The 12,793-nt window shown below is 38.1% G+C and overlaps 1 long non-coding RNA gene across 3 annotated transcripts in view; it reads right to left on the minus strand.

Moving 5' to 3' along the window:
* Positions 1 to 12,577, minus strand: part of LOC103724660 — a 49,252-nt gene extending 36,675 nt beyond the window's left edge. For 2 of the 3 annotated variants that reach the window (XR_606826.1, XR_606827.1), the window contains exons 1-5: positions 12,539 to 12,577; positions 10,788 to 10,823; positions 9,869 to 10,013; positions 9,604 to 9,670; positions 2,096 to 2,173 (exon numbers count right to left, since the gene is read on the minus strand). This is a non-coding gene — a long non-coding RNA (uncharacterized LOC103724660). Of the gene's footprint in view, positions 1 to 2,095; positions 2,174 to 2,457; positions 2,505 to 9,603; positions 9,671 to 9,868; positions 10,014 to 10,787; positions 10,824 to 12,538 lie in introns of those variants that run through there. The other variant, XR_606828.1, reaches the window with a different exon arrangement.
* Positions 12,578 to 12,793: the final 216 nt, after the last annotated feature.

Here is a 12,793-nt window from a genome sequence, read left to right on the forward strand (position 1 = left end):
AGGCGATACCTTCTTTTGAGTTGTTGGCCAGGGTGGCCAAAGGGACTCCCAAATAGTAACCCAGCATAGAACTGGGAAAATAAACAGCAGACCCCAATCTTATCTAAAGGCATATTGACAACTGATTGCTGCTAGATGAGGAACAGCTGACCTCCCTAAAACAAAGACCTCTAGATAGGCTGACTAGATTCACCAGATGGAAAAGTAGTGGGGAATGGCTGGGGGTGCCGAGAACACAGCAGACAGTAGCAGGGATATCACAGTATAAGGGCTCTAGTGGGGGGAGGGAGGCTATGGGAAGTTGCTACCTGAGAAATGGGTGTATATTTGCTCCTCAATAAGTAGTAGATGTGAAAAACATTACCATTGAAATCTACCTGATGACTTTATATCCATGCTCAGGTGTCAAGGAGCTCAGAAAGTAACTGACGGTGGCTAATAATAATGAGAGATATAGAGATTAGAAACACATGTGCAAACATCTTAGCGTTAATTACATTAAAAATGAATTTTTCTGTATGAAACTGTATTTTAATAATGAAGTCAAGATCTTTTTAAAGGTTAAAACCTCATTTAATTTTATGCCTTATAGGGTTTGTACTGAGTACAATATTGTATAACTGTAATAATTCAACTAGATGCATCTTAGCGCTGGAAGTTGTTATTGAATATGTCAATGCTGTTGTAATGAAATGCTTCTTGTAATTATGTTGTTATTAAATAATTTTTTAAAAAATTAAAAATTCTTCAAAGCAAAAAACTTTTTTAGTTCAAGATTTTTGTTTCTATGGCTCTTTCATTTTTGTGTGTGTGTATGTTATACACAGGTTTCACGATGACATTTTCATCCATGTATTTATTGTAAATTAATTGTATTTGCCCTCTCATTATCCTCTCTTGCTCCTTCCATTCCTGCTGATCCCCTTCTACTTCACAAAAATTCAACCATCTCCTTTCACATATTAAAAAACCTTTTCTGAAAGACTGCCAGAGTCTGTAGCCCAGGCTGGTCTGCAACTAAAAATATTCCTACCGTTGGCATCCGGGTGCTGGAATTATAGGCATATACCACTACTTCTGTATAAAATATTTTTTCCCACTATCTTCTTTAAAATAATGATAGGTCATTATTTGGTTTTTGGTAATTCCATTCTAATCTAATTACGTATGTGAACAAAGCTACTTCATTTCTCAAATCAGTAAAAAAAGAAATGTTTACAGGGCTAGGGTAGGGCAGTACCCCAATGGCAGAGCAGCTTCCTAGTATGTGCAAGGTCCTAAATTCAATCCTCAGTACCACAAAACAAAGAGGTGGTGGAATGGTACATTAGAAATAACAGTAATCCTCAAAGCTGTGAACCAATTTGGAGAAAATACAATTATATTCACTTAAGAGATTTATAGACAATTCTTTTTTTACTGATTATGTCCCAAAATATGTAATATTTTATAGGCTTCAGATCAAATGTGTAGTAATATTTTAATGATAAAATTTTAATACTTAGAGAGGTGGAGTCACAGAAAATTCATTTCTGTCCCCATAGACTTTCTGTAAAGATACATGGTAGGGTGGCATGGTTATTTCAAGGCAATAGAAATACCAGGTAAAGTTTCTTACTGCTAAAGACAATTTTGTTACTTTTTCTATTAAATAAATAAATGCTGAGTATCAAGTTAGTATGGTGTTTTGTTTCATTGAATACAAAGTGTGACTAAATAATTTTATTTAAAAGCGTGAGTACTCACAATATGCTAGAAATGATGACTTTGAACGTATTTAAACTTCTAATCAATTTCAGATGCTAACTAGAAGGCAAATGTGTGGTGATGTACAATACTTTTAAAATGGATTTAGGTGGAAAATAGAAAGTGGGAACACTTGCTGAAGAACAGTCTCAGTAAAATCCAAAAGGAAAATGGGGATAGGAGCATTTGAGTAAAATTATAATTGCATTTAATTATGTTTTATTTCAGGATGCAGAAAAATTTACTATAATATAATGCATTCTACCTTATTCATTAGGAAAGCTACACAACTTTTCAATGTATTCAATATTTGGGGACAATTGTGGTGATGCACAAATGCTGTACTTACTCAGTGTGGTCAATAGGTGGCAAAAGCATACTGCACATCAAGTCCTTTCTCCATATTCCACTCTGTGCCCCAGTCCTCCTATAGAAAAGAACAGGTTACTAAAGACAGTAATAGTATCAAGAACAGGAAAAATATTTGGGGACTTCCCTTCTGCTAGGGACAGTAACAAACGAATGCCTTCTGAGAATTTCAGAAATTACCTTATTTCTGAATATAATCTATTCTTTGTCAATAAGTTGATCTTTATTGTTATATTTACAAATACCATGACAAACTCATTTGATGATAAAAACAAATCTTATATAGATAATAAGTATGTATCTAACCAAACAGAAATCAGCAGTGACTGCATGTATCACATACTGAGCACAAGGCTAAGCCTTCCATTTCACAAAGTCTTCTAAGAACTCTGAAAGGTAAGTGCAAAGAATAACAGGTAACAAAGCAAATAAAGACTCATCACAGAGCCCACTAGAGAGAGCACTGGGGAAATGATTTATTTTATATTCAATTAAAATAGTTACTGACTGAAGTACGACATTTCAATAGTGAGTAGGTGTGCCTATGTATCTTGCTTCATTTGGCTGCAAGTTTTGCTTCCTGAAGTATCTCTGAACACGCTAGAGTGTACCTCCACATCATGCTTTCTGAGTACTGTAAAGCCCTTCAAATACTCTATGACTAGCCCGGGTATTATGAGGCATGGATATGAAATGTATGGCATGTTAATACCATGTGTTGTGGATGTCATTTCCTTAAGTATTACATTTACCATTATTATGGTATTTGCCCAGGGCAGGAGTCAATGAATTTGACGAGGTGAGCCTGCACCTGAAGAGATGACTTTCCAGATCATGTACTACTGCAAAGATAGATATGACAAAGCAGGGCTGGTGAGCTGGTGAAGCGAAGCAAGCCTGAGCGTGGTAGAGGAAACCTGTGGCAAAGGAGGACTTTTATATACAGGGTTGGTTTTGGAGTTTAGAGTGACAAGTGTTTGTGTATGCCTGTCTGTGTGATAGTCATGATTTCCTGGCATATATTGGCATTTCTATGCTCCTACATACATTACATATCTGATTCTTCACATGTGGAAGTACATGTGCATGTGCGTGCACAATCATGAGTCCTAAAGGTACTTTAGAGATGTTCCTGGTAATTTCCACATCCATGTTGACAAGGTACATAGTCCACTGTGGGGTGATTACAGCCATTTTCTCTTGAGGAGGCTCATAACAAATGTGCATTAAAATCCATAATTTTGTTTTCAAAGTATTTGTACATCCATGTACAGAACAGGGTGGATATCCCTTTCCACATGTGAAATCTTCATCTGTCTGGGTGCATGCAGTTGTGCTTGTAGTATCAAGTCCTCCATTCCTCAACATACCCATGATGGCACGTGAATATCCGTGTGCGCATTCCTCTATTTTATGTGCATTTGGAATTCGGTCCTCATTGTAAGCTCCAGAGAATATATGTACATCGTTCTGATATAGAGGTACACACGGCAATGACTATATTCTAATGTATTAACATGCAAGGATACTTGTCACTTCATATATGCAATTAGGATTCTGTACATGTCTGTTTATGGATTTTATGTCTGTAATTATATTTGTATTCCAAACAGTTATCTGTACATGAGTTCTTGTGTAAGAGACGGAATATGCATCTGTGTAGACATGTTCTGCTATCCATGTTAATCTGGCAATGCAAATGGGTGTCCATAGGCTATGTGGGCACGACAAATTTTCTTGCCTGTCATTCTCCTTTGTCCATTTGTTTCACGTGTGTGTTTCAACGCTTGTTGATGTATTGATCCATTTCATTCATGGATGTCCATATGACCATCTGCATATATTTGTAAGCTTGTCTCTGAAGACAAAAGTGACTACATACAATTTAACATAGTTTTATCACTCTGAATCGATGTTAGGCACATGTGTAGATCTTATGGTTTCCAGGCAAGTGAGGATGAAATATGGTTTGCAATTATGGATGTCCAGGGAATATGTGCCTCTGTCGATGGATCTTCTTTGTGCAGACTTCTGCTTTATGTACGCACATCTACATTAGTACCTATACATGTCTATGTACAAATGCGTCCTAAGTGTAAATCTGTGAAGACATGTTATATGCTCTCAGTGTAGGTGCACACGTTTCTGTGACTCTGAGAACAGACTAATACACAGGCTTCTTGAGTATCTGCGTTTCTCTGCGCTCTTATAAGTACACACTTATGGGGCACTATGTGTAAGCTGATGTGTGCCGCGTGTTTATAAAGCTGTTTGTATGCTTATGTGAAAGCTGCTATGCCCACCTCCGGATATGGATACAGGTGCAACTGTGTCTGTGCACAGGCTCCTATGTGCCTTTGTATCTGTTTCCGGACACCGAGGTACCACAGCATATTCCTGTTGTATTTCTGAGTGAGTCACTGTGAGAATTTGTGTTTGTCTGTAGACATTTTGTGTGTACTTATGAATTTGTATTTTTGTATGTGTATTTTTATGTCTCAAATATTTACATGCAAGTTTATCTCTAATGTAACTATATAACCTCTATAAACGTTACCAAATGCAAACCCATGTAGAAATCTCTTCTTGAATCCATATATGTTTTATTGGTGTGTGCAACTGTTAAAGCTTTAGATATGATCTTCCTAGATATTTATGTGGGAGACTAGATGGCATCTAAATGCACATCTTTGCACAAAATCATATCTGGGATAAAGAGTCCTTTCATAGAGTTTAGTGGGCACAGTCCCATAAGGATTCTCTGTCCCTCCCTCTCAGCCAGTGAGTGCATATGAACATCTACAGGAGTTTATCTGTATTCCTTGCAGTTCTAGCTGTCAGTCCTTATGAAGTATCAAGAGGCTGTGTGTAGGTACTACATGATGTAGGTTAGACCAGTAATTGTGATTTAACACTGACATGAGGAATGTCTCGATGTAGCAAACGTCTGTGTGTGTAGTATGTTATGTGCACAGTGAGACATTTAATGCATGTTTCCAATACATTTGTGTTCATGAAGCACCTCGTTATTTAAGGAAGCCAGTATTTCACTGGACCAGTACACATGGGTATTGAGAAGAATCTGTATTCTTTGATAGGCCATGTTTCCTTTTGCTGTGTGCAGTGACTTCTTTATTTGAGAAATATATGTGTTATGGATTATTTCAAAGATTTTTGTCTGAGTTGTTTGTGTTGTGGAGCCAGTGTGGTAGTCCAGGCTTAAAATATTTATGAGATACATCTGGTGGAAATGGAGCGAGTTTTTCCTCTGATAAATTTCTGTGTTTGTGCACTATAGTGTATAGACTGCATTGTGTGTCTAAGTGTTGTGTGGTGGATATAGATGTTTTGCAGATCCTATGTGTTAGATGCTTCCAGATGTTGTCTAAGTACAGTCAATATAAGTTTACCGGTCAAAGTACAGTTTGTGACGGGAGTCTGTACTTTATGGGGGATAGTGTATGTGTGGTAGGTTGTTTCTAGTTCTTTTAGGTTGAATCTTTCTATGGTTCAGTTCCATGTATACTAATAATAAGAAAATCACTATCAGTTCGTGTGAATAACAGCGATTCTTTATCAGGTATTATTCTAAAGGCTATATAGATATTAACTCATTTATGCCTCTTAACAGCTGTAAGGCATAGGTACCATTATTCCAAGCTCTTATGTAGGAAAAGGTGTAGAGAGGTCACGAAACCTTTCTAAGGCCATAAGATTAGTAATGGTGTATTAGGGATTCAAGCCTAGGCAAATGGAGCTCTTAGTACAAGCTCTGCACTGTAGAGAGTAAGTTTTATGTGCCATGTTTGTATTTTGCTTGAAACAACGTGAGCTGAGGCTAGTCCTTGCTTTGTGACAGACTGAGCACTGTGGGGTAGGTTTTTGAATTGTAAGCTTGGCTTTGCTTTGTACAAGCCTGGATACTTAAGAGCAATTCTAAAAGTTCCGGGATGAGTTTGTGTGGATGTTGTGATATGATACTGTGTGTTTAAGGAAATTTTTGTTTTGGGGGATAGTACCCAGGTCTTATGAAGTTGGTGTGTGTAGTATGGAGCATGTGATCATAAGTATAGGAGCATTTTAGGGTAAGGCAGATTTATAGGCAAGCTAGGAGATGTGAGGTATGTAGTTCTTTATCGGTTAAACATGAGATAGAAGTCAATGTGTTGTGTGCAGGGACTACACCTTAAACTGTGATGTGCTAAACTTATGAGTATAAATTTAGGAGCATGCTTGTGAATAACAGGGAAATCCACGTGTTCTGGTAACACCTATCTGTGTAGTGGGGTGCTTGTGTGATATGGTACATAACTGAGTTCATGGTATATGTATGTATGTATGTATGTTATGTTATGTTATATTATGAATCTTTTTGTCTTATCAAGTAAGGATGGATATTGTATATCCAGTTTGTGTGTGGTCAGTAGATGGGTGTGTGTATATGCCGTGATGTGTATTATTAGCAAATGTCTCAATTTCATGGCAATCTGTTTATGTTGTGAGTGATACCGAGTTTATCATGCTGTCTGTACTGTGTAAGGTATGCAATATTGTGTGTTATGTTCAATAGAGTATTTCTAGGTGTTCTGGGGATAGTCTTTATACGGTGTGCTGAATCTGTATTGTCAGATGACTCTAAATATTTAACATTAGCCCTTTTTGCTTTAGTAATGGTGGTGGTGGGAGGAGGCAGGTGACTGTAATACAAATGAATGAATCTGATAGTTTCTAAATAGCAGCTACAGTACTAAGCACTTAACATGGCTTAATATGTTATTTTTATTCAGGATAACCCTTCAAAGTAGCTACTATTGTTATCTTTGTTGTACAGATGAATGAACTAAAGCACAAAGGTATGTACTTACCCATGGTGATACAATTAGCAACGGATGGGATCTGAAGTCAATCCCAGGCAGCCTGGGTTGAGAGACCCTGCTCTTAATCATTGCCAAGCTTTATCTCTGCTGCAGGCTAGAATTGTAGCTCAATAGTGTGGTAAAGCATGCCTGTCCTCTATAATGGAAATCTTTGTAAAGTGGAGCATAATAGGTGTATTTTATGTCTACATGGTGGGAAATGGTATTTGCATTGTAAAGTAAGTGTTATGATGCAATACTGCACATTGTGGAACAAATCTGTGCATCCACAGGTGTATCTATACATCTTAAGGCACATGTCTTGTGGCTGAGTGTATCATAAATGTCTGTGATATGACTTGTCTGCACATTTTGGGTGGGCTTCAGTGTTCTAGAATACGCATATATACCAGTGGGAGTGACTTTGCGTTTTGGTGGGGGTACATACCTGGCTGGCTGTATCTTGTTTTGTAGATAACAATGTCATCAGTGAAACCAGTCTCTGTGCTTTGTTGTAAATCTGAGAATCCCTTAACAAATGGCTCCATGTGTTTGGGGCATGTGTTTACACTGTAACACTACTGTAAGTATGGATTTTTTGTGAAATGAATATGTAAGGGAAATGCATGCAGCTATGGAATTGTGACAGTGCAGTGTGGCGCTCTGAGATGTTCACATGTTGTAGCTGGCACCAGTGTTGTGGGATGAAGGCAGTGTGGCTCACCTGTGATGGTGTGTAAAGGACTGCTTGAGTACTTTTGAGAAAGATGAAGAGCTGCTGCATGAGTTTATCTGTTGTGAAACACACATCTGATGTAGTACCTCGTTTTCGCATGATCTCGTGCTGTGCATTATGGTAACTATCAAAGTATTTGTGAGGCAACTGGGGTAGAGTGGTGACATGAGGCTACAGTGTGGGTTATATAGTAACACTGCATGTCTAGGACGCGATGGTGCAGGGCAAATGAGTGCCTATGAGGCAACTGTTTGCATCGAGTGGTATGCTTGTCGTATGATGAACTGGTACGTTGCAGAATAAGCTTGTGCCTTATATTACAATTCTACGTAACAAGGCAAGGTCTCTGTGTTTCAGGTTGTACCGTTTTATTACTATGGCATGGCTGAGAGCTATTGAGAGTGTCTCTGTATCACAGGTTAGCCTGTGTTTCATTGGATGATCATGCATAGTATGAGGACTGTGTGTATAGTGTGAGAGGAGTCTGTGTGTCCTACTGGAATGATCTTTGTTGTGTATTTTTTCCATCAAACAGTGTCTATTGTGTGACATTTGTGTCATGGCAAGGGGCTTTGAGCTGTGTCAATCTGCTCAGACAGGGACACAGTCTGCATTCTATGGAGTGTTGTGGACAGTCCATGTTCTGTGGTGAAAGTTCTCCATAATGTACCAATAGTCTGTGTACTGTGGTGCAAGGCTTTGTGTTCTTTCAGGAACCAATGTGACATGAGGGGAGTCTGTGCATCAAAGCAAGTGTAACAGCTACACATTCAGACAGTGGAACACATGGGAAGAGAATTATGTTATCATAAAGAGAACATTATGGTGTAAGGAAGGTCTTGCTGTGAGGAGCATTTTGGTCTATGAGGAGAATCTGTGTGAATTATCTGTGTGCTGTGGGCAGAATCTGCTGTGTACATTGTACCTTTATACATTATATTCTGCAAAGGGTCTATGTGATGTGAAGGTAGACTATATTAAGATTTTCTGTGTGTTCTATGCAGTATCTTATGGTGGGTAAGTCTCATCATGTGGGTCTCTGCATTGAAGAGAATCTGTGTGCCTCTAGAAGTGTCCAGCCATATGGAACATATCCATGTGCTAAGAGGTAAGTATTTTTGCTGTGATGTACATTAATGTGGGGGGTATGGTGTGCTGTAGATGGTCTGTGTACTGTGTGAGAAGTTTCTGCATACTACAGGGATAACTGCATATGTGTATAGTTTGGCCAGTATGAGCATTTGGATGAGTTGTACACTGCAGGGATGTGTCTGGCTCCAGGCACATCCCCTTTAACATCTACAAATAATACTTTTCAATGTTTCATATATGCATCACTTTTGTACATGCACTATTATCCCCATTTTAAATCTGAGTAAATGAAGGCACAGACAGTAAGCAATTGTGCCATGATCATGTCACTGGCAAGAGGTCAAGATTAGAAATCATGCCATCTGTTGCCTGTAACCACACTCCAAGGATCTCCTTAGGCCCTGAGGCTATGCGGAGTTTAACAGTTGGAAAAATATTGACTGTGGTTATATGGGGAAGGAATGAAAGGGAGACATTCAGAGCCTTCTGAGGATTTTAAGAAATGCAATACTCTAAGCAATAGCAATGGAGTTTAGCAGAGACCAAATGATGTCATGTCTGCAGAACAACTACTTCAGCCACTGCGGGGGGCTGCAAGATCCTCCCTGCATGTCCCCACAGCCGCATTCTGCTACTGCAGAAGAACTAACGCGCATGCCTTAGTGAGCTCCTGTTGCCAGGGAAACCAGCCTGCAGTTATAAACAAATCACAGCCTATTGTAGCAAGTCGGGAAACGACTGGGGCTGTGTATGAGCCTAAAGAGTCCCTTGCAATAACATCAAGCAAGGGGGTCAGCCACTTACTTTTCTTTTCCTTCCACAATCAGCGAAGTCCAGTGGTCAGGATTAGAAGTCAGTAGAAAAAGAAGGCCTGTGTTGGAGGAAGGGGTGGAACAGAATAGGAGGTGATTTTTAATTATCAAATACTTCTGGGATCTATGTTTAATTGATCTACTCAAAGCCTCTGTTTTACATTTTGACCCTTCCATTTACAGTGAAAAGAGATGGACCATTGGGGTATTTCCATCTTGAGGAGACAGTGACAGTGGTAACATGTATTGAGACTCACCTTCCGTCCTTTAAATCCCTAGAAAACATTCCTGCCAGCAACATGTTGACAACATTTCTACGTCTCACACATTTCTTACTTTTCTGTCTTTTGTCATTCAAGAAAATCCCAGGAACTGAATTCAGACAGGTTTAACTGTAAGTACCTAAGGAGTAGAAAAAGATTTGAATGAAAAACCTTAGGACAAGCATTAACACCCCTAGAGTACTTCTTTTTAAGCATACCCCTGGAATGTCACTTGAGTCCAAGAGTAGTAATAACTTATTGGGAACAGTGTTTTTAGTAGTTTGATTCCACAATTTTTAATTTATGAAAAAATGAAGACCGTGTGTGTGTGTGTGTGTGTGTGTGTGTGTGTGCATGTGTATGCAATTCTATACAACTAGGATTCTTAAAAGGCCAAAGTATAAATGTTTTAGCAGGCTGCTGGATATGGCAAGAAGGTAAAAGTACTATTGTGGAATGTAAGCATCTTGAACAGAAAGAAAATGGCCGACCTGTGTAAAGCTACACCCTGTCTAATGGGAAAACAGACGTTATTTCACATCAGTGGAAGTAGTATGGATTATTAAGTAATGCTGTAATAATTGGTGACCTATTTGGAAAAAAATTAGTCTTAGGTTATACCATGTATTAAAATGAACTCTAGATTAAGAGGCAACTGTAAAAACTGAAGTAATTAAGCATGTAGGGCAAATACAGGTGACTATGTATATGAGAGAATATTCAAACAAAACAAAAAGCAAACATAAAAATCAACTGACAGATGTAGGTATTTAAAAACAAAGCAGCAAAATGCCACAAAAAATCATCATAAAGGATAAATAAGCAATAAGTGGAAAACAATGTTTTTAGCACATAATAAATAAATTAAGCAATATGTCTTGGGATAAGGGGAAAACCTTAAACTGATTCATACCATTTGATCCAGGAATTCCATGTCTATGAATTTTTCCTATGGGGGTAAAAGAGAAGAGCACACAAATTTATGTGGACTGATAATCCTTAAATCATTTACAACAGCAAAAATGTGTACATATACATTCATTAATTGGACTTTAGTAGCAGTCCTGTATAATTAAAATAAATTACCCCCAAAGCACATTCCTATGTGGTATTTTAAATACAAGAAATCCTTTCCAATATATTATTTAATGAATAAAGCCAAATAAACACTTTACATCTAATCTTTATTTTGCATCAAATATATATTTCTATGCATGTATTCACGTATTCAGAGAAAAAGGATTTCGAGTAATTATGTCTGGGTTATGGCATTGTGGATAATCTTCATAGTCACCTTTTATTTTATCCAAATTTTGTGAAAAATATTGCATTTCTATAATAAAGGGGAAACCAACATTTTATGCAGCTGCTTTAATAAGCATATAAAAGCAGTAACAGTGAAGAGAAGAAAGTCTAGAAATGAGAAAATATTAAACACCAGTGGAAGACTACACAGGACTAACTCATGACCCACTGTGGCATGATTACACCATTGTTTTCATGTTAGCATGTATAGACTTTCTTATACAAGATGGAGTCCTGGAAATTTTTCCTCACTACACCAGAGAATGGTCACATGTCCCTGGATGCGTCAGTCACTCTTTGCCGCAGTTCTCTGCTAACACTCCTCCCTCTACCTTCAACATCCTGTCTCCTTCTCCCTGCAAAACATACCCCCAGCAGACATGTTCAACTTAAGGCATGGCTTGCCTTTGGACTTTCTAATACGCTTTTTCATTCTTGTTTCCCTCTAATCTGTTCTGTCATCTGACTCAAACGCTTATCTTTCTTTTCTTCTTCCTTCATGATCAAGTGTCAAAGCAATCTTAATTCCAAAGAAATTTTTAAATATAGCACTTCACTTCTTGTCCAGTTTTCTTGCACTAACTGGCCTAATAGAGAAAATACATTTCTGAGTATATTCAGAAGCAAAGAGAAACGCTGTGTCCATAGGAATCTCTGCTACGTACTCACATTCCTTTTCAAGAAAGAACCACAGAGAACATTCATTCTTTACTGCAGAAACTGGCACGCAAAAAGCAAATCAACTTTACAAATGAAGGCACAGTCACAATATTTATTATTTCTGCTGCAAGATTTTTCATCCTACAACCAAATTTTAGTCTTTTTCATTCACACGTTCCCCTCTCTTGGGGGCAACCAATCTTATTACAGGCTGCCCTCTTCATTTCAATTTCCACACAGACGTGTCATCATACCATCTTCTTAAAAACAAGTCGAGTACAGTACCCTTTCCTCCACTGCAGAATATTTTCCTCAGGTTCTCCGTGTAGTGAGAAAAGAAACCATATCCACGAACACCTTGAATCTTAGCTATTTCATCACATCTAATCCAAACATCATAAAGCAGGAATGTTTTAATATCTTCCAAAAAAACCTTACTTTAGGGATCATCTTGCCGTATTCAGAATATATACGTGTTTTGTATTTCCTTCTAGCAACTCATTCACCATTTAAGGAGCAATCACTTCAACTAGGAAAGCAATTCACAGCATATTTATGATACAATCCATTTTCTCAGTGCTACTGACTAGAGAAATTCTTACACAGTTCTGTATCATTCTATTCCATCAAAAACGCTTCACTTGCTTTAGAAAGCCAAGCCTTAACTACTATTCTATGAGAGCTTTTTCGTGTACTTACCAGTTGCGTGCTGTTTCCATCAGGTCTGAGGCTGTCGCACTGAAGATGTGGGAGGGGAAAGCAGCAGCGCAACAGCCACTTGAAAACGAGCTGTGCTGTGAAGAAGGGATTAGCCCAATGGAAAGAAATGAAATGTCGAGATTATCCTCCCAAATCCTTAGAAAACATCGACTGATACTAAACATTACGTGGTAAAATGTACATGCTCAGCAAAGGACAGAGTTTCAAGGTTAAATCTCTAAGAGAAAACAATCT

This window comes from Nannospalax galili, unplaced genomic scaffold (genome assembly GCF_000622305.1).
Source record: "Nannospalax galili isolate Female #2095 unplaced genomic scaffold, S.galili_v1.0 scaffold167, whole genome shotgun sequence".
Lineage (NCBI taxonomy): Eukaryota > Metazoa > Chordata > Mammalia > Rodentia > Spalacidae > Nannospalax > Nannospalax galili.